The following is a 20,622-nucleotide window of genomic DNA, read 5'->3' as shown; positions in this document are numbered from 1 at the left end:
GACCTTGACCTTTTATTGCCTTATTTCCACGGTTAAGGTCCGCTCAACACTTTGACCAGCTGTCACATTGCATTTCAGGCATCTTGTGTTAGACACAAAAATAAAAAAGTTGTGTATATGTCGTAAAGATTAAATATTAAAATATTAAAACTCACATAATAATACTCATCATATGACAAGCACGGGTTACTATGGACCAATCACCGTAATGTCTTGGCCATGTTGAGGCCATGTAAACTGGGCTCCTAAAATAAAAATGCTTTGATTTCTGTGAGAAGCACGCAACACATGTACAATTTATTTATTTATTTATTTATTTATTTATTTATTTATTTATTTATTTATTTATTTATTTATAAACTATTTCAAATTTGAAGAAAACTTACATCAGACCTAGGTCATTTTATTGACAGGTGATCAGGTTAACTTGACACCTAGCTAAATATATTTCTCTTGATTTTTCTCCACAGAGACAGGCAAGAAGCCTCCCGAAAGCTACGGGCAAAATCTGATGAAGACAAGAAGCTCCACCAGAAAGAATCTCCCACCTGTACCGAAACTCAATTCACTTATACGTGAACAGGAATCATGATTAGTTTTGACCGAACGCTGGGTGATGTGGGTCAATGATTATATATCTGTCCTGTCTAACTACGTTCCGACGTTGGGCAATGTCTGTGGAAGTTATATGAAACCCGCCCTGGACCACCATCGGAGGCAGCTGCAGTGCTGTCGAATGTCGAATCTAATGTATGACGATCACATGTCTTTCTATAGAATTGGGGCCATGCACTAACTCGCTGGCAAGAGACGCCCACACACAAGAAGGTTAATCGTTATTGGTAAGTTAACTATGTGTTTGTGCAACTTGTGAGACGGGTACGTCTATTTCGCGAAGACGTGTGGTGTTGTTTACGTGATAGTACTATAGATATTGAAAGACCTCTGGGTACTTGAATTTAAAGTGCCTACGTTGTATTGATGGACTATTGCTGAATTCGACGTTAACTAAACTCACTCACGAACGTTAAAGTGTCCTTACAGTAAACAGCGTCTATTCCGAACGCTTTCATACCTAACTGGTAGTTTTAATGACTGGCTGTATAAATTTAGTTGCATCGGACTCTGGACGGACCTAAAAATTTGTGGTCCATTTGAGATGGTCATGACGGTAGTTGTCTGTGAAAAAAAAGATTCTTTCTGAAATGGACATATTCTACAGATAAAACGGTTTATAATTATGTTCATGAAATATATTTTAAAATGCGCCCAGAGACTTTCTTCTTGACTTCCTAAAGTAATCTACACTTGAAACATGTTTCAGACATGCTTGGTAAGCATTGGGAACTTTTGTTTCAGGGTCTGTATGAGAGATTCGGTTACCATAAGTATGACTCCAGATTGTATAAACCGTTACAAAGTAAACTGTTAAATCTTTCAGTAAAATGTCTAAAAGTGGTTCCATGAAATGACTAAACCGTCTAGTAAATTAGAAATATGACGAAATGTTTTCTCGACAAATTTATGTATGTAAAGAAGAGGAGATAAATAACTTTCACATCTTTCATTGGTGCAGAGTTATCAAACAGTAATTCTTTCATATTTTGCACGTCATACGATCGTTGTATACATTCTAATTCTCATTTAAAATGAAAACAAAATAAAGTTTTCTTCAAATGAGCTTATGTCGTTTCAACTGGTTTCATTTACGGACTGAAGACGAACCTTTTCGATGAGGAATGGTTTATGATTTTCAAGATGTCTGTTGAAAACTTTGTTTCGCAACATAATGACTTAGATAATTTGACAGCAAATGGATAAATTTATACCTTTTTTCTGTGAAATGTCAGTTTCAGACAGGAGATTCCGGGAACAAATGTCAAATTAATTTCTTGAGTTGACGCCATTCATACAGTGTACTCATTATTTTCAACCCTGTTCATGAGTCACGTCTCCCCTGATCTAACTGCGGTACAAGTACAGCAGTACTGCCGTTATATCTATATATTGCCACATCTCCTCACAATGCGCTCTGCTGCTAATACATGAGGATTGCTTTATACATTCTTTGCACATTATGCACCCTTGTCATAGGAGAGGACGAGTAAGTGGTGTTAGGGCAAAGGATGTAGAACATAGGGAGATAGATTTAGCTAACCCTCATTCTATTGTAACTAACCTGCTGCTCCTTTCATGAAACATCCTTTACTAAGATTAACCTTACCTCCCATTCTTTAACGTTGCACTGCTACCTTAGTGACTTACGATCACCTTAGCGTTTTCAGAAAGGAGGCACTGGCACACATACAACATGTCGATGAACCCTTGTCACTGAGGAAGGAACTCACAACTCGAGGGGGCTTTGGGGTAGCCCATTGTTTAAAGCAGTGTTCCATTCCCCACATTACCAAAGGCGGAGTAAAACCATACTCAATCACTCAAGACGTCATTACATTACACGTTATATTTAAGATTAAACTTTCTCAGTAAGGTACAGAATCTGGAATATTTTGTTCGGCTAATACACCTAATCGCTATCACACAAAGTTGGCCATCTACCTCATTCACTCACCGCTGTTACATTTGGCCACTTTCGAAACGGTATTGTGTATTCAAGGCTTCTCTACGACCCCGATGATACGTGTCGGTATCTCGTCTTTTGGCAATCTCGTCACAAGGACTTGATTGGTTCTACAATGCCTTCCAGATGTTGGCATAGTTGGTTTGTATATCGCTTATCATTTTGTCGTGAGCCCCATGTCTTATACCAATGTGCATTCTTTGACTGAATGTCACAGGGATCTCGCACTATGATGTTGTAGAGTTTCGGTTCATTTGGTAAAGGGCGAAGTTAATCTGCACCTCACAAATGACCACAAGCCAGGGAGTGTATTTATGAAACAGAGTGAGTTACAAGTTAGAGTATGTGGGATTGAATTGTTGTTTGTCTGCATACTATCGGCCATGTCGCTTAAAACGGACCCCATCAGTCTTGAACTCTCATGAACCGAGGTGCCAGTTCATGTCTGGACTGGAAGCTCGAAATTTATTGTGCAAATAACTGCTCGTATTCCTTGAATTGTTTCCCGATCCACATCCCACAACTTTTGGACTGTAATCTAATGTTCTGACTTGTGCGTGGCATTTACAACAATAAACGTGTCAGGCAATGTCCAAACTACACGAAACAGACGATCATGGCGACTGGCTGAACGCTGAAACAGACCAGTAATTAAAACAAGCAATTATTTAACGTCATATAGTCTTACACTGGAACCATTTCTTCTATCCCAGAGGGGTTATTAGAAAGGAATTAGGCAGATGTGGCTGGAACTCTCTGGATTTGACAAGATCTAATGGGTTTAAGGGTGACTGTCTAACTAATGAACGTGGTTAAATACACTTTCAGGCATTGGTTTGTGGGCATTATCTGTGTCGCTTGACTTCATTGATAGAATGGACCTACGATGTAGTGTAGGTAAGGAGTGAGGGTGGTTGTAATGGCTTGTATAGATATAGTCTGTTGCACCAGCATTCAAAGACAGTCCTCAACATGGATACAGATATAGACTGATGATATTTAAAGTGCTGTCTGTAACTGTTGCAAGCCTTCTTTTCTTGGACAAAGCCAGACGTGGTGAGTGTTGCATTGTATACCATTAAAAAAAGTAGGGGTTATTCCATTTTGCGAGCATACCACTAGGCAATACCAATGAATATGAAAAAGGTAATGTATATCCATACAGATGAAACATTGCCAAAGGAATAGAATAATTTGTCACATTTTCCTATAATTTCGCTTCACTGTCTGTTTTCCACTTGGCTTAGTCATTTGCCTTTATCAATCTTGCATATCAGACATACCCTAGTTTTTGAATGGTAAACCTTGTGCTCACCAGCCCTTTCTTAGGAAAGACCATGGAATCTAGAGAAAGTCTGTTGCAGCTTCAAAAGACCCTACCCACCCACCTAAAAACAAAAAAGAAACCACAAAACAAACAAAATACAATACAAAAAACAAAAGCAACAATAACAGACAAATACACGCACATACACATACACACACACACAAAACAAAAACAAAAAAAAACCCAAAACAAAAAAAACCCCAAAAAAACCCCAGAAAACAAAACAAAACAAAACACAACAAAAACACAACAACGCACAGAAACAAAGATTTTTCGAGATTATCATTTTTCTGGGCACTTGCTACTTTTGTTCTCTGTAAGAAAAAATGCTTGGATCCTCCCTGTATCATTAAGGTGTAGCTTTATACTAGTAGAATAACTGGGTCCTGGTACTGGGAAAGTGACTTCTATGTCCCAACAAGTATGCAAACTCCACAAAGTGTGCCAGGTTTTGACATACCATGCAAACGTTGTTCGGAATACCAGCTATTGACAACCACGCGGACTTTGCAATCCGTATCAAGCTTAGACACAAAATGCGGACTCAGTAAGGCGTGTCAAGCCTTGGAGTTTTCTGTATTTGTTTGTCAGGATCAAAGCTAGTATAGACACAGTCTGTCGCAGTCGCAACAGAAGGTATGGAAGGCGGTTACAAGGAGCTGGTGTAGACGTTGGTGTTGGAGAAGGCAGGACCTCGGAATATTTGCATAATTCGTGGCATGCCTTCACAAACAGTGCAAACTTTGCATTAAATATACCAACCTTGAACTATTATGCGGACTTTGTGTCAAGCTTTGAGAAACCGAACACTAAGCCTGAAAAACGAGTTCTGTGCGGTATGCGAACCTGGTGTATGTGACCAGCACTAAACTTGCCGATTTACAAATGTCCACAGAGCTCACACTTCCCACACAACGTGTCCGTATAAATCAGTGCCTCAATTAAGTCACTAAAATAATGGTAATATAATATATTTCTTTATTTGCATGAGCTCACACACGTTCTGGAAGCTTATTGTTCCACCTCTTGCTCTCACTTCTCATTATTTTCATCTCATCACTCGTATAGGCAAGGTTGTGCAGTTGCACATAGAAAAATTCACAAAACCAATTTGTTTTGCATCATTATGTAAATTCTGTTACATATACCCAACGTCTTGTCTTTCTTGTGACGTATTACAGTAAACCTGACTTGACTTCAGTAGACAACGAAGAGAAGCAGTTGAGGATAATGGTCCTATTTTTTCGGTGCAAATGTACGTCTGGAAACTGTCCATCAGACACTTAATGCTCAGCGTTATCTTGAGTAGTTAAAGATTATTCCTATCAACTCGTTAGAATCCAAATGAATCAGCTCGTTGCTGCTGGAATGGATATTGGCAGTCCAAAGTATATAGAGATTGAAACATCACTCTTTGTGAGTTATATTATGACGTTGTCCAGTATAGAATTTAACATACAGTATTGTGTCAATGAACGCTTAAGCAATTCATAACATCAACGGACAGTCTTATTGATATAACATTAAATTCAGCCAGACAGTCAGCACTGTGAATATCTACTGGTAATCAGGCTGTGTGCTTTTTCGAGCGAAAAATTTGAACTTCAATTGTAAACTACAGAATTAATTTCCATTTATCTGCAAAGGTACAACTTGTTAAAACCAGTCGTGCATACGTGGTAATTGCAAATAGTTATGAAGTCATTACGTTCTAAATTGCATATCAAAGTACAAACCCGCTTGAACGAGCCCAGAGGCGATCTGGTACCTCGTTGATATGGATTTCCAAAACAAACCACTAACTGAGAAGGCGATCAAAGCTATCAAGTCTACTAAATCTAAGTAATTACTCTACTACATGCCACCGTAGGTCGCTAAAGGCAACTGTTTGTAATAAATCCAACGAAATGTGCCAGTTCAACTTTCTAGTCAACTGTTTTCATAGTCATTTGAACTCTTAATTTTTCGAGCATGTATTAAAAAGCTAACACACTTATGAATGTCGTAAACTTTGTACCTTGTACTATGCTTGTCGGAAATCTGGTTTACGATTGCCGTAAATCCAGATTCGGCTTAAAATGTACAAATTCATGGCAATATAGTGTTGCTCTGAATTCATTGAATCATGAACTCTGTTTTCCCTATTAATCCCGTTGATTTTAAAGTGACAGGTTTATATTCAACAGAACCACATAACTGGCCGTAGCTGACCAATTCGTTCACGTGATTATTAAATAGTGACGTAAAAAAGTTGATTGTACATGTACATGTCAAAGGTCATACTTCATACCAGGGAATAAGTAATTTATCGCCATGGAAACGATAGTACAACAACGTAATGTTTGGGAATTATCACTGCCCTGAACATGTTTATTAATTCAAGCACTTTATGGCCTAGTTGATTTGTAATGAGACACCAGAACTTGATTTCTGTGCTTGAAGACCAAAGACCTCACCATTTATCAGACTGTGTAATGTAAGGATGATTAAATATATGAGCAATGACAGCTAGGTGAGTGGTTGGGTGTGTGAGTGATCAAATGGGTGAGTGAATGAGTGTGTGAGTGATCAAATGGGTGAGTGAATGAGTGTGTGAGTGATCAAATGGGTGAGTGAATGAGTGTGTGAGTGATCAAATGGGTGAGTGAATGAGTGTGTGAGTGATCAAATGGGTGAGTGAATGAGTGTGTGAGTGATCAAATGGGTGAGTGAATGAGTGTGTGAGTGATCAAATGGGTGAGTGGCTCGGTGTGAGAATGGATTGATTTGTAAGTGAGTGAGTGACGGGTTGAGTCAATAAAGTGGGAGATTGTTAAGTGAGTGTGTGATTGAGTGAGGTTTGAAAGAGAGACTGAATATGTGTGTTGAAGGGGAGGTTGATTGCAAAAGTCTCATGTCGCATTTTTCGAATAAACAACCATCAACAATACGAGAAAGGTACTAAGAGAATAGATACAAGGGAAGTGCTGAAACGAAGACATTCAAATTTTCTCAGAATTCTCTCGTGCAAGAAAATACCCCGATGAATGCCCGTCCAGACGTTGTCACGATAAAGGAGATGCCAATGGACAATCACCGAAGACAAAAGCCCAAATTACATACTGAGGAACTCACAAGGAAAGCCGTTTACCGTTATTTTTATAATCCATAGCTCTAAAAATAAAGACGCATAATCACTGTCATATTTTGAAATGCAGCAGTGAGTGAATGAATATGGTTTTACGCCACTTTTAGCAGTATTCCAACAATATTACCAGATATGTGGGGCTTCGGAAATGGACTCCGGACATCGCAGAAGAATCGACTAACCTACCCCATCGCCCCTGATTTCCTGGAGATGACACACTCTTTACGTCTTCAACGATGGTGTCATCAGTGACTTCCAGTAATCCATAACAAACATAAACTGTTTTAGAGGCATTTTAGACGTTGCTGAGCTAAAGGTGAAGGAACACATTTTATGGATTGTATGGATTCTTATACATGCCGGAAAACGATATAAGAATCCATACCAAAACGTCGCCATTGTGAAAATAAAGAAGTTTATCATCCACAAAATTTGCTCCCTCACCCATAACAAACATAACTGTCTCTCACACGAAAGGGAATCTGTTTATGGAAATAATCTAGATGTGTTTACGTTTCGCATCTTTTCGCTGCTTCGCATAATCCTTTGGAGGATTCACATATTAGTGGTCAGCATTGGAGCTCCCTTCATGACGTTCCAGCTTGTTTTCAACTCTACAGTCTCCCTATCACGCTCCACAAGTCAACATTCTACTTATCTACTGTACAACACATTTCAGTTCTAGAATTATGCAATCCTACCCTCCTGGGGGAAAGGCACAGTTTTCCAAGATTCCTGGAACTATTTTGCATACCGTGAATGTATTCTTTGATCGTGGATCCGTGCCACGGTTCGCAATGAATATGTTTCCTGTTTTTTTACAGAATATGTCTTTGTTGGTTTCAAGAAAGGTCTATGACCTGCATTACTTCGGGTTTCCTTCCCACGCCGAACCAGCACACCGTGTTATAAATGAAATACCGTTCACAGCGTCATAACATCACACTCACTCATTACCATTTGCGTGAATTCTCTCATATCTTGCAATAACAATAGAAGTGTGGCAATATCCTAACGTTTCTAGCAAAGGCAGCGGTTGTCCGATCCAAACATAAAGCTGATCCCTCTGGTCTAGGAATGCAGAACGAATGTACTGGCTACAACAATCAAATTACAAATAATGCACTTGCAGTACGTAGTTTGTTGACTGTTTTTTTGTTTACCACCACACCCATTGTTTAGCTCGAATATTCCAGCTGTATGTCGACGGTCTGTACATAATCAAGTTTAGACCAGACAATCCAGTGATCAGCAGTCCATCGATCTACGCAACTGGGATAGGATAACATGTGCCAACCAAGTCAGCCAGCCTATCGCGTTAGTCGCTTAATTACGACAAACATGGTGGCTGAAGACTAATTTTAACCCTGATCTTTACATGGTATGCAGTAAGTATAATGAGGCTACTGAAGGCTGGGAATTAAACAAAATGGTGAAACATTCCCACGCAGCATGTGTATCTTTCTTGATATACACCATGTGGAGGTGATATTTTATTGTCGCAATATTGTTGTTGCCATCAAGTCGTAATCAAATCTAACCACGATACCCACCAGCTTGTTTGCTTCATACAGTAGTTGTAACCAATTTGCAATGAGGACACAAACAACGATACTAGAAAACCTCTTTGCATCAACATTTGAAACTATTTTCCAGTTATTATCTGAAACATAAATATCTGCAGACACTTCAATACACGTAACTTGTCAACATATCAGTTTACGTAGTGTCGTATGATAGATGATCCATGAACAACATTTATTGGCAAGGAAACATGCCCAAAGTACATAAAGTCATGAACATACCCACACAGTCACACGACATGGAGCCTCGAAACCTAGGTATTCATTCAAAGCCAAACGGCCACGACATAGATAATCACCAAAATTTAATCAGGCGTATTTCACTATTAATTAATAGGATGGTCGCGATGAGCATCCGTACTGCACACATCAAGCTGTATTGAGAACCCTGCGCTAAAATGCCATGATTTAATTGGACGTTCCTCGCCCATAAGTCAAGAAGGCAATAACAAAGAGAATCTGACAAGTTCACATCTCGCCAAACAGATATGCCCCAGTGCGAGAAGAGACCTGTCAGGGACGGCCGACCCGTAGAGAACCAACCGATAGACCGACAAATGTCTTCACAAGATGTGTTTCTTGGATGATGCCAAGCTCAACTGAGAGCGCTTCTTGGGCCAATCAAACAAGGAAGACAACTGACCTCGATTTCCTTCTGGAATTAAGACTCGGCTCAAAAGCCCCGAAATAAACCACAAGCATGCTGCCATAAGCAGTTCTATTAGTTTCTAAGTAGACATGTTATTTTAATGCAACGTACTTCACTGTGTCATTTCAAAATTTCCATTTCAGATTCGTAAGATTATTGTTTGAAATTGGAAAATTGAAATGGTATGAGTGTATATTGTTTGGATATTGATTTTTTTCAAACCATTTCTCACAAACATTTAATTTCGCCGGTCCACGATAATCTATAAAACACATTTCTTTGTCAGTTTTTTAAGAACGCCTGAAATCGGCAATCCATTGTTTAAAGCTAGTTATGCTATTGCGAGAAACCAATGTTTCTGATACCAGATATCGATGCCAATCATCAGCGTGTGCCTTCGTTCATGTTCCGAACAACAGCTAAATCGTCATCAGCCGAAGATGTTACAGAAACCTGAAATATAACATGCTAGAAAACCATCGTATTAATTTACCAGTGCTGAAACCTCGATGACATAGCTATATGTGAAGCATCAGTCACCGCATGTTCCTGTATCTTTACATGCACAAGAATCGAGCGGTCTGACTGACCACTGGCCAGCCTCGATCTTATGAAACAAAACCCAAAACACATATTTTAAGTCCACTGACCATCTTGGTGTGACGTCAGGCAGTTGTCGAGTCTGAATGAACCTTTTTCGGTGTCACAAATAGGTCTTTTCGTTGTGAACGCATAATGAAAAGTTCATTCAGCTCCTACGAATGCCTCTTTTTTCACTCTAACCATGTGCGTGCCACACTAAAAGCGAATGTTCTATTACTTTATGAAATCTCTGCTAAAAACCGTCATACAATTCTAGGTACATATCAAAAGCTCGTTTTTATGAAGATTTTTAAAATATCAATGGCACAGAGGGTTTTCGAACCCACCGGTGGCATTTGGGTCAAAACACACACAGAAACATTGTAGACGGTTGTAAATATTAGGGATATGTTGGAAGCAAATTGGACTTCATTTTAGTTATTAATGTCTCTCCTACTCCCTCATGTCTGCTGTGAAACCACTGAAAGCTGCACGCAGACACTGCATCCTGCTACCATGATCAAACATCTTTTGACAAAGACATGTACGTCATACACAGACTACGATACATCTATAAGGACGATCATAAAGCAAATCCAGCTGGACAGGATAGTTACAGATATCAGTTCCAGACAATCTTGGAAAAGCGTGTCCGTGACCTGACTTCATCTGTCGAACTTCAGACCCTGACAAAGAACTCTTGAAAAGCCATTCAAACACGGTCTAGTCGTGATCGTTCTACCACACACTAATTTCGAACATGCACATGCACATGCACATGCACATGCACATGCACATGCACATGCAGACTTTGGTCACTGGTATGCATGCTTTGTGTGTTTTGTTAAGTGCTTAACGGCGCTCTCGGCAGTGTGCAGCCTGTGTGACTGTGGTGTACAAATGATCGACGGAAGAAGATGAGGGCAGTAGTGGTACGATGACATATGTCAACCTAGTCTGAGTCAACAAGACCTACCACCTTCTATTACAAGCATGGATTGCTGAAAGACCGATTTTGACACGGGCCGTCGCTGAAAAGCGAGAGTAATAATTTCGTTATCGTTGCCTTATTTTAAGTTGGAGACTCGTTTTCATTTCTTGAAGCATCTTTAGAAACCGCATTTGGATGAACTCATGTGTGAATCGACTGAACCATCTATGGTGCAGCATAACTTGCAAATGTTTCTATACACCCAAACATCGGGAAACGGCTTTCTGAACTTTCAGAGATAACAGATTAACCCCCTGGATGCCGAGGTTTTTTTCAGGCGCAAATTTTCTTGAGGTTTCAAAAGAGAACGTTGTGCGAGAATTGCGATCTGCGTACTGCTATAACATTACACAGAAATGTAGAATATTTAAATTCCTGTCCGTTGGTATAAGTATAACTGCGACTTCCTCAGGGGTTTGAGAAATAGCCACTGCTAAATGTTGTCCAAAACTTTTGTGTGCGTTAAAAAAACAGTAAATTTCTCCTTTTTTTTATCGCGCACCAATAAAAGCACTCTGCTACGATTTATTTAATTTGTCATCTTTGGGGAAAGTGTGAGCGAAGAAAATACAGCTTGAGACCTAAACGACATAAGTGTATATGAGATGGATTTGTGTGCTTATGCATAACATCATACGCGCAAAATAAAATAAAAACCGCAATAAATGTCAAAGGTCGATTTTCTTCTGACGTCAAACGTCGACAGAGAGGTCATGCACGTATGAAGATAAGGGGGCATAACTCCGCTATGCTCTACATTAGATCAATGTAACTCAGCTCACATGGAAAACATTTGCTGTGGATACGGACAGTAAATTGTCGTTATGTTTTGTTCACAGTGAACCAAACTATTGCAATACAAAGTTCACCAATGTGAGAATTTGTAAGAAAAGATGCCAATTTACTACGTCAGAAAGCAGTTAATGGCGATTTGGATGGCCCTATACATAATTTAGGTCTTAGATTCCCATATTCTCCTGTTTGTGTAGATGTATTTTGATTAATTTTGCATCATTATTAACAGAGTAATAGACACATTTTCAAATGTAATGAAATAACTGGAAATAATGCGACATTTTAGTTGACGTCACGACATGTTTTGTGCATTTTGTGACGTCGGAAAAAGATGACACGGTTTTGCTGATTAGTATATATCTAACCTAATTTCCACTCACTGTGTACAAGATCTCGGCTTCTGTGTCAGAATTCAACACTTTTTAGACAAAACGTAAAATGAATGGTTTTATCACTGAAATAGTGTCTTGAATATATCAACAATTAGACGGTTTTACTACGTATTGTATTGTGAGCAACACGTGCACCTGTCTGGCATCAGTTTAGCGTAAATAAAAAAATCACAACACCTCATTGAATATTCAATTAGGATATAAACCTCTCTTCTTATGATTATATACCTATTTCACTTCATACGTATGCAATGAAAGGTACAAAGAGATCACTTTTTACTAAAGAATTTTTAAACGTAAGGTTTGTCCAAATTAAGACATGACCTGGTTTATATTTTTAAACAATTTTCGCATATTATTGGAGATATTCTTCCTTCAAAACACATTTTAATCGCATTTGTCTTGACTTTATTATCTAAAACAATGACAATGAATCATAAAACGTTTTGACAAACTCGCACCTGGTCAGTCAATTTTCATAATTGTCTTGTATTGTCTAAAAAACGACACAAACCAATGCAATGAACAAGACAAGTCCTTTAAATATGTGTGCCTATACATTTCATAAAGTGTACAAATCATTTTCATTAATATTATCAGTTTTACTGATAAAGTTTAATTGAATCGCTGTTTATCAACATGTTCATATGAAATTGCAATATTTGTCCCAATGAATGTTGACATGTACATCACATGAAGTAAAGCACATGTTGAAGTAATGGCTACGGGTGATCTTCCAACAGACGTAAAATGTGGTATAGTACACTTACTGAGTCAATTTCACATGTAAATATTATTCAAACAATCAAAAGCTTCCACAGAATAAAAACGCAGCTACATCCACATATGATATGATGTTGAACATGGATATATGTAGATACTGAAATCAGTTTCATGAAAAAGCATTTAACGATATGCAAAATATACACTACAATACTGAAAGTGCAATCGGAATGATATGGTCATTGTGTTTACTCTTTTTCAACCGACCTTCACCTCAAAGAAATTGCTTAATATGTGCAATAATGTTGACGTGTGACATGACTATCAATTTCTGAATCACGATTTTGTATAGTGTGAAAAATGGCGACAAGTACGATGAAGCCTATTTTGAAAGGCAATTTTAAGCACTTTAGCTTGGTCTGAGATAATAGTGGATGGTATCAAGAAACCGTGAATTTTCCGCAGAATTCAAAACTGTGAAGTATATATATATGTGCGTGGTATGTTTAGAATTTTATTAGACCAATGTTAATGCTATGATGAATGTGCACCCTATATACATGTTTCGCTTTGTTTTGTTCTAAAAGTGTGAGCAGTGAATATGTGAAATAATTCATTCTGTGTTTTCTGATTTAAGTCACATTATTTCAGCTGCGTGCTGACTGTCTATGCATAAACGCAAAACAGTGATTGATCCCATGAACATCAATCCACGCAATAATTATACAATGACATGCAAACGATGTATGAAACTTATCAAAACTGTTTCTGTTTTGGTCACATCCATGAAATAATGATGACTGACCGGGGAAGCGTGATATGAGATGATATGTAATCAAGCCATCGATGTATGGAGCTGAGCAGCACTTGTACATACATACATACATACATACATGCATGCATACATACATACATACATACATACATACATACATACATACATACATACATACATACATACATACATACATACATACATACATACATGAATGATTGGCATAAACGGTAAAACGAATAATCGGGTACAAGAGGTGCACATCAGTAGCCATGTAATGCTAATGGTGATGATATTGACGACGATAACGATGATGATATTGACGACGATAACGATGATGATATTGACGACGATGACGATGATGATATTGACGACGATGACGATGATGATATTGACGACGATGACGATGATGATATTGACGACGATGACGATGATGATGATGATGACGACGATGACACTTCTGTAACGCGTCAAATTCCCATTACATACATATATCCACACAACTGACCGAAAAAATACACTCTTTATACCTTCAGCTGGCGATGGTGCTGTAGGCTCTCCAGACATCACCAAAAGGTGCGTAAAGACGGCAAAGACGATTCTTGAAAAGATCATAACAGTAGCTGATAACAACTACATCAGAGTCAATACCTACAGTCGTTCAGAGGCAACATACACAGTAAATGTCACTGCACACCAGTGACCAAGATAACAGAGGGATGACTTAACATATTTGTACATTGATTGTCACAGTAACTGACAAGAACAGATGCTAAAGTCTATACCTCAGCATGTCATTCATACACATTGCATTATGTCACCTTCAGGTGAACTGACAGAACATGAGAAATGTCACTGAGCATAACGCACCAATGAAATAGGTAAATGACATGAGATCAATGATGTCGGATCATATATCTTCACCGGGGGAAGCATTTCCATTGTCGGGAAATAACACTAATTAAGAAAAAGACATTGCAAGATTGAAAGATTATTACGTAGGATGAATGGCCGCATCAAATTATGGAATAAACTATTGAGCTGTGTGGTAATTGTCATTGAATTCAATCTGATATTATTTTCTCCGACGTATATGCAGGTAAGAAGGTATTTTCAGTTATTCTCAGCAGGGGTCATATTAACTCTTCCTAAATATTGTGTGACAATTGTTTCAATACGTTTTGTTGAACTATTTCAGCAGCAGTAGTAACAGATAATTGACAATAGGATTTTCTTGCCCATGCATCACTTGATTGTCTGGTTTGTTTACAGTCACATACCAGGAGCACTGCTGTAAATTTTCTTTGTAAAGGGATTCTTCTGTGAATGCCAGATGTCGCCTGAAGGAGTGGAGTAAGTGTGGGTTTACACTGCTTTTAGCAATCATTTGGACATCACCGGGAAATGGAGTTCACACACTATACATATTGGGAATCGAACCCGTATTGTCAAATGTGACGAGCGAATGCTTTAACCACAAGGCTATTGCAACGCCCGAGGATGTTGACACCAAGTGTCATCACGTATTTACAGTAGTCCAGTAATACAAGTCCGGTGATTTCCAGAGATGTAATACAGAATGCTTCTCTGACTAAACAGGACAGGGTATTCCTTTATGATGGCGTGTTTTAATTTGTGGCAACGGCCACATTATCATGACGTCATCAAGCCATTGTCCATGAAAGGGACATCATCTGTTGCAGCTGTTCGTGTTGTTAACTCTCTAAGGATGCCAAGTCTAAGATAATGCGTTATGTTAATCTTCGCTTCTCTTATGTTATTCCCCAAAAGTGTAACTAAACCAGTTTTAGTACCACCTTAACATGACGTCATCACATGAAGGCATTGTCCATGAAAGCGGCATCATCTATTGTCTTTTCATGTCTCCATGACGCCCGTAGAATGCAAATCGCTACTCTTATATTATTTTCTAAATGTGTAACTAAACCATCCTAAATAGTGAAGAAAACCCTTCTCGTATGCAGTTCAAAGCGCAGGCTTGATTGACGATGCACAGGCTGGTAGCTAATGCTACCCTTTATCATGATATTTAGACATGGGATAGACTGCAATTAAATCACAACAAAAAGTCCTGACGATGCCAGCAAGAATTACATTTCGCGTGCAGAGTTGCCTACCAAATGATGTAACGCGATCAATACCTCATGCGATGATATTTGCCTCAAATATTTGAAATTCTAAGGATTTGTCGATTTTATGTAAAACTGATTGGGCAATAAAATGAGCTTAATATCTGAAAGTCATAATGTTTTGCCGAGTCCAACTGATTGAGGGTGTTACTGTTTGAACTGGGGAAGGTTATTGATGCGTATGGTTTATTATCTATGTCAATGTAGATGAAAAAATTAAACGACCAACTGAACCCAGTAATAATTCTCTCTTAAGATATTCAAGGAGCAGAGAGTGATGCATCAGTTGAAAAACTGTTATCTGCAGTTCAACACCAATCAGGCTTCCAGTTAAATTATAAAAGAAACTACATCGTGCATTTATCGATTTTTGGGTTGTATTTTTTATACGGCCACAGTCAGACATATTCCAGTTATAACACAGAGGCCTATAACGAATAAGATCTGTGCCACCCAAACCAACATAAATGACACCATGCTTATTTAAAGTGATAACATGATACGCCTTTCAGACACTAATAAGGTTTGTGTGTATAATATATAATAATTGAAAGTATTTTTATACCAAGTTTTGTCGAGGAATTCATAGTGTGTCTCCGGTCTAGATCAGTTTCCTACACAAACCTAGTCACTGGGATATGTTCGGTCACGTGTATATATAGATGACTGTTGATAATCATAGTCATCATGGATGACTGTTGATAATCATAGTCATCATGGTTACACGATGCCATTTTTAGGAGGTGGTCAAATGCAACATATGTCATATTTGGGATTTCACTTCCTCAGTAAAGTACATATTGTGAGTCCCATCCGCACACCCAGAGTCAGGCACCTAATCGCCAGCACACAAAGTCGGCCGCCTAACCCGCTCAGCCACCGCGACTTCCACAACCCGCTGAGCGGGTTAGGCGGCTGACTTTGTGTGCTGGCGATTAGGTGCCTGACTCTGGGTGTGCGGGTTCTGGAATCCCGGATGGGACTCAACCAAAAAAGTACTAGAATTTGTACTTTACTGAGGAAGTGAAATCCCAAATATGACATATGTTGCAGCAGAGTCATCATGATTAAAACTATTGATACCCAGAGACATTATGATCAAACTATTGATGATTTGATTTAAACTTATCTTATTCATCAAGAAAAGGATTGTGCACAAGTTATCCAACTTTGAAAAGCCCTCTCCCGATAATTACAAATTCATCTTACAACATACACAAGTGACAGACAGAGGTTAGGATATGTAGAACAGATGTTAACTAAGAACGCGTTTTGTTTGAGATATATAGATATGTACACATTTGAAAACATTCTGATTTTCAGTAATTGAGACACCTGCATTGCCATGTAAGATGAGATTAATATCATTCAGTGTTCTATTGTTAACAATATTTTCTAAAGATTTTAACAGATTATATAAAGGACATCCCATAAAGTAATGCAAAACATTCTCGCATGTGTGGCCACACTGACATGTTGCATCATTTTTTTTACATTTATTATGAATAAATCATAATTGAGTGTATTCGTCTTATATTTTAATCTAGTGTGCAAAACATTTAGCTTCCTTGTTCCATATGAATAATATATACGTGCGCATTTTCCTTTCACTTGGATTGATGATTTAACAATGGAACAGAGTTGCAATTTCTAATAGCTAAGGGAATATTATTCCATAGTTTTACTGGTGATGGAATAAAAGATGATGTTGAGTACCTCAGTCTAGTACATGGTTGAGTAGTTATCGGAATTTCTTAACTCATAACTTGTCTGGTTGCCTACTACAGGTGGGAGTAAAACCCTGGTGTCAGACCTTTTTGAATTTTGTAAAAGAATGCTAATTTTCGTTTTCTCCTCCTCTCAGGCATTGTTCTATCAAACATCCATCCCATACCTCGCATGCGTACTCAAGGTGTGGTCTTATGAATACAGTGTATATTTTGGATAGCGTTGTTCTATTTAGTAGGAACTTTAATTTCCGAAATGCACCAATCATTTTAGATGTTTTTTGGACAATGTTTTCAATATGACGATGTCAGCTTCCATTAGACGTAAAGGTTAAACCCAAATGTTTATGAAAGTGGACTGCTTTTATATTGCAGCTAGCAAACTTCAAATTGTTGTCAATTCGGCCATCTTTCAAAGGAAATAATATAGCTTTAGTTTTTACCGGATTGTAAGAAATTAACCAGGCCTTTGTCCAATCACTTAACAGTTCAAGATTTTCATTCATGATCCTATCCATCACCTGTTTGTCATTTGAAAATGTTCCCAATGAAGTGTCGTCAGCGAAAAGCCGAGTTATGCAATGTAGCTTATCGGCTCGCTTACATACACAATAAAAAGAAAAGGGCCTAAAACTGATCCGTGGGGAACTGCTTTCAATACTACAGGCTTGGATAGCGACCCATTAACAAAAACTGACTGACTTCGAGCAGTTACATAACTGTTAAACCAATCAAGGAGCTTTCCACGAACTCGATACATCTCTAATTTAAGCATAAGCCCTCTGTGCCAAACTCTATCAAATGCCATTGATACATCACAAAAGACCATACAATAGTAGTTTTTGTTTTCAAGTGATGTACAAATTTGATGATAAATTTCTACAAGTTGTTGCACGGTAGAATGGCCTCTCTGGATGTCACACTGGTAATTGTATAAAAGATCAAACAATATGCACAAGACTGGACTAATGGAAGTAACAGTTTTTCTGAGTAATTGGTGACTAATCTGGTCTGGCCCAGCAAGTTTCTTAAGAGGTAAACATGTAATGATGTCTGAAACCTTATTAACCTCGATTTTAATGTTTTCTAATTTCTCATCGGTACGCTTGTCAAACTGTGGAGGACAAGTGGTATCTGCACCATTTAAATTTGATATAGACTCATTATTTATTTAACATATTAGCCTTATCAAAATCTGAAAAAGCTGATGGACCATCTTCGTCATCATTTCGTTTCAGGGCGGGAATGAAGGAAGCAGAACCTGACGTCTTGATCAAGTTGCGTAACATTTTCCAGTATGATGATCAAAACATGATGATTAAAACTGTCGATGTCTAGTGTCGCAGTGATAAAAAAATGTTGGTAACCAAAGGCATCATGATTAAAATTGTTCATAATCATTGTCACCATAATTAAAACTAACAAGCCATGATAAAAAATACTGATAACCAGAGTCGTCATGATCAAAACTTTTGACAACCAGAGTCATCATGCTGAAAAACCCCAGTTAATAACTATTGTCATTATAATAAAACCTGTTGATGATCAGGCTCATCGATGATCAAAACTGTTGAGAACCAGAGCCATAATGCTAAAACCTGTTTATATCCTCAGTCGTTATGATCAAAACTGTTGGAAATCAAGTCATCATGATAAGAAATATTGTTAACTTGTGTCATCATTGAAGTTGATGAGTGAGTCACAACTGTTTATGTGGTAGAACCTTTCACCGAAAGGTGATGGGTATTGCCCCTTTTCCATAAGCTGATTTGTGAATAGGCTCAGCATTTAGCTACAGGTCTGTTGCCAAAGTCAAACCACTGTGGGTCTCTACTTTTCTTTAAACCTGACGAATACCTCCACTATTCATGTCAGAGATTGTATAATGTAACTGAAAATGCGGATAAAAAACATTCTTTTGAGATGTGCGTATAGGCCAACAGCGACTTATGCGTATCAGATATACGCTTCTCGCTTGTGTTTGGACTTGGATCAAGGTAATATTTCAGCAAACGAAGCCACCTGAAGCCAGCGTCTGCACCAGATACACAGTATTGACACCTAATCAGGAAGATACACATATTGATGAAGTCTGAGCATAAAGGATTATAACATCGTGGGCAAGCGTCGGGGATGCTTCTCACACAGTGGTTGAGATTCCCTAAACGTCATAGTATTTCATCAATATTAGAGCGTATAAGCTTGATGCTGGAACGCCGATGGGGGGTTGTGCGTATGCGTGTTTGTTTGTATGTGTGTGTGTGTGTGTGTGTGTGATGGGTGTATGTGGTGTGACTGAGTGTGTGTATGTGTGTGGGAGTGAATATGTTTGTGGTGTGTGAATGAGTGTGTGTGTGTGTGAGGGAATGAGTTTGTGTGAGAGTAAGTGTGTGGTGTTTGAGCGTGTATATGTGTGTGATGTGTGATTGTGTGAATGTGTATCTGTGAGTGTGTATGTGTTTGAGATATAGAGTGTGTGGTGTGTGTGAGTGTGTGTAAGAGAGTGAGTATATGTGTGTGTGTGTTTGTTGGCTTCCCAGTTATTGTCAGATAAGCGTCAAGGTTTTCAAGCGTACGACACAGGAAAAATATAAGGCACTTAGTCATTTCCAAATATAAAGGAAATTTCTGCCCAGAGCAGAGTCGATTGTACAATGTCATGTTCATACTTTTATGATTCACTATGTGTCACAATCTTATCATTTTCCACCACACAAACACTGGCTGGGAGACTACACAAAAAGGGAAAACAGTCTTCATGCTGCTATGGCCAAAATGTCACTTAGACAGCTACCCTTGTCACGTCATATCAAACGATGATACTGAATGGTACCCTGCCTGTATCTTTAGCTTGACATTTATGATATCAAACAAACAATGGTCGGCTCAGAGTCAGCATACCTTGTCCCTCATTAACCCTTAACCACTCAGTGTAAAATGTAAATCATCATTAATACTACACTAAATATTTGACAAACAGTTTTACTGAATTCTTTTATGTACTTCATATCTGTGTCCATCGGACCATATTTTCTGGCACTGGCTTTTTATACGTTTAAATGTATCTGTTAATGTTTATCAAAACGGAGATCTATTAGTCTACTTCAGTACTGAGGAAACACTTAATTGATAAAAGCATTTTAAAATTTAACCATTAATATTCATTGAACTGCCGTTTATTTCTGGCGTGAGCAGACGCAGTTTGTATTACGTAGATTCA

The sequence above is a fragment of the Haliotis asinina genome, chromosome 12, assembly GCF_037392515.1.
Source record: "Haliotis asinina isolate JCU_RB_2024 chromosome 12, JCU_Hal_asi_v2, whole genome shotgun sequence".
In the NCBI taxonomy this organism is placed as follows: Eukaryota; Metazoa; Mollusca; class Gastropoda; order Lepetellida; family Haliotidae; genus Haliotis; species Haliotis asinina.
This window is presented reverse-complemented; position numbering follows the sequence as displayed.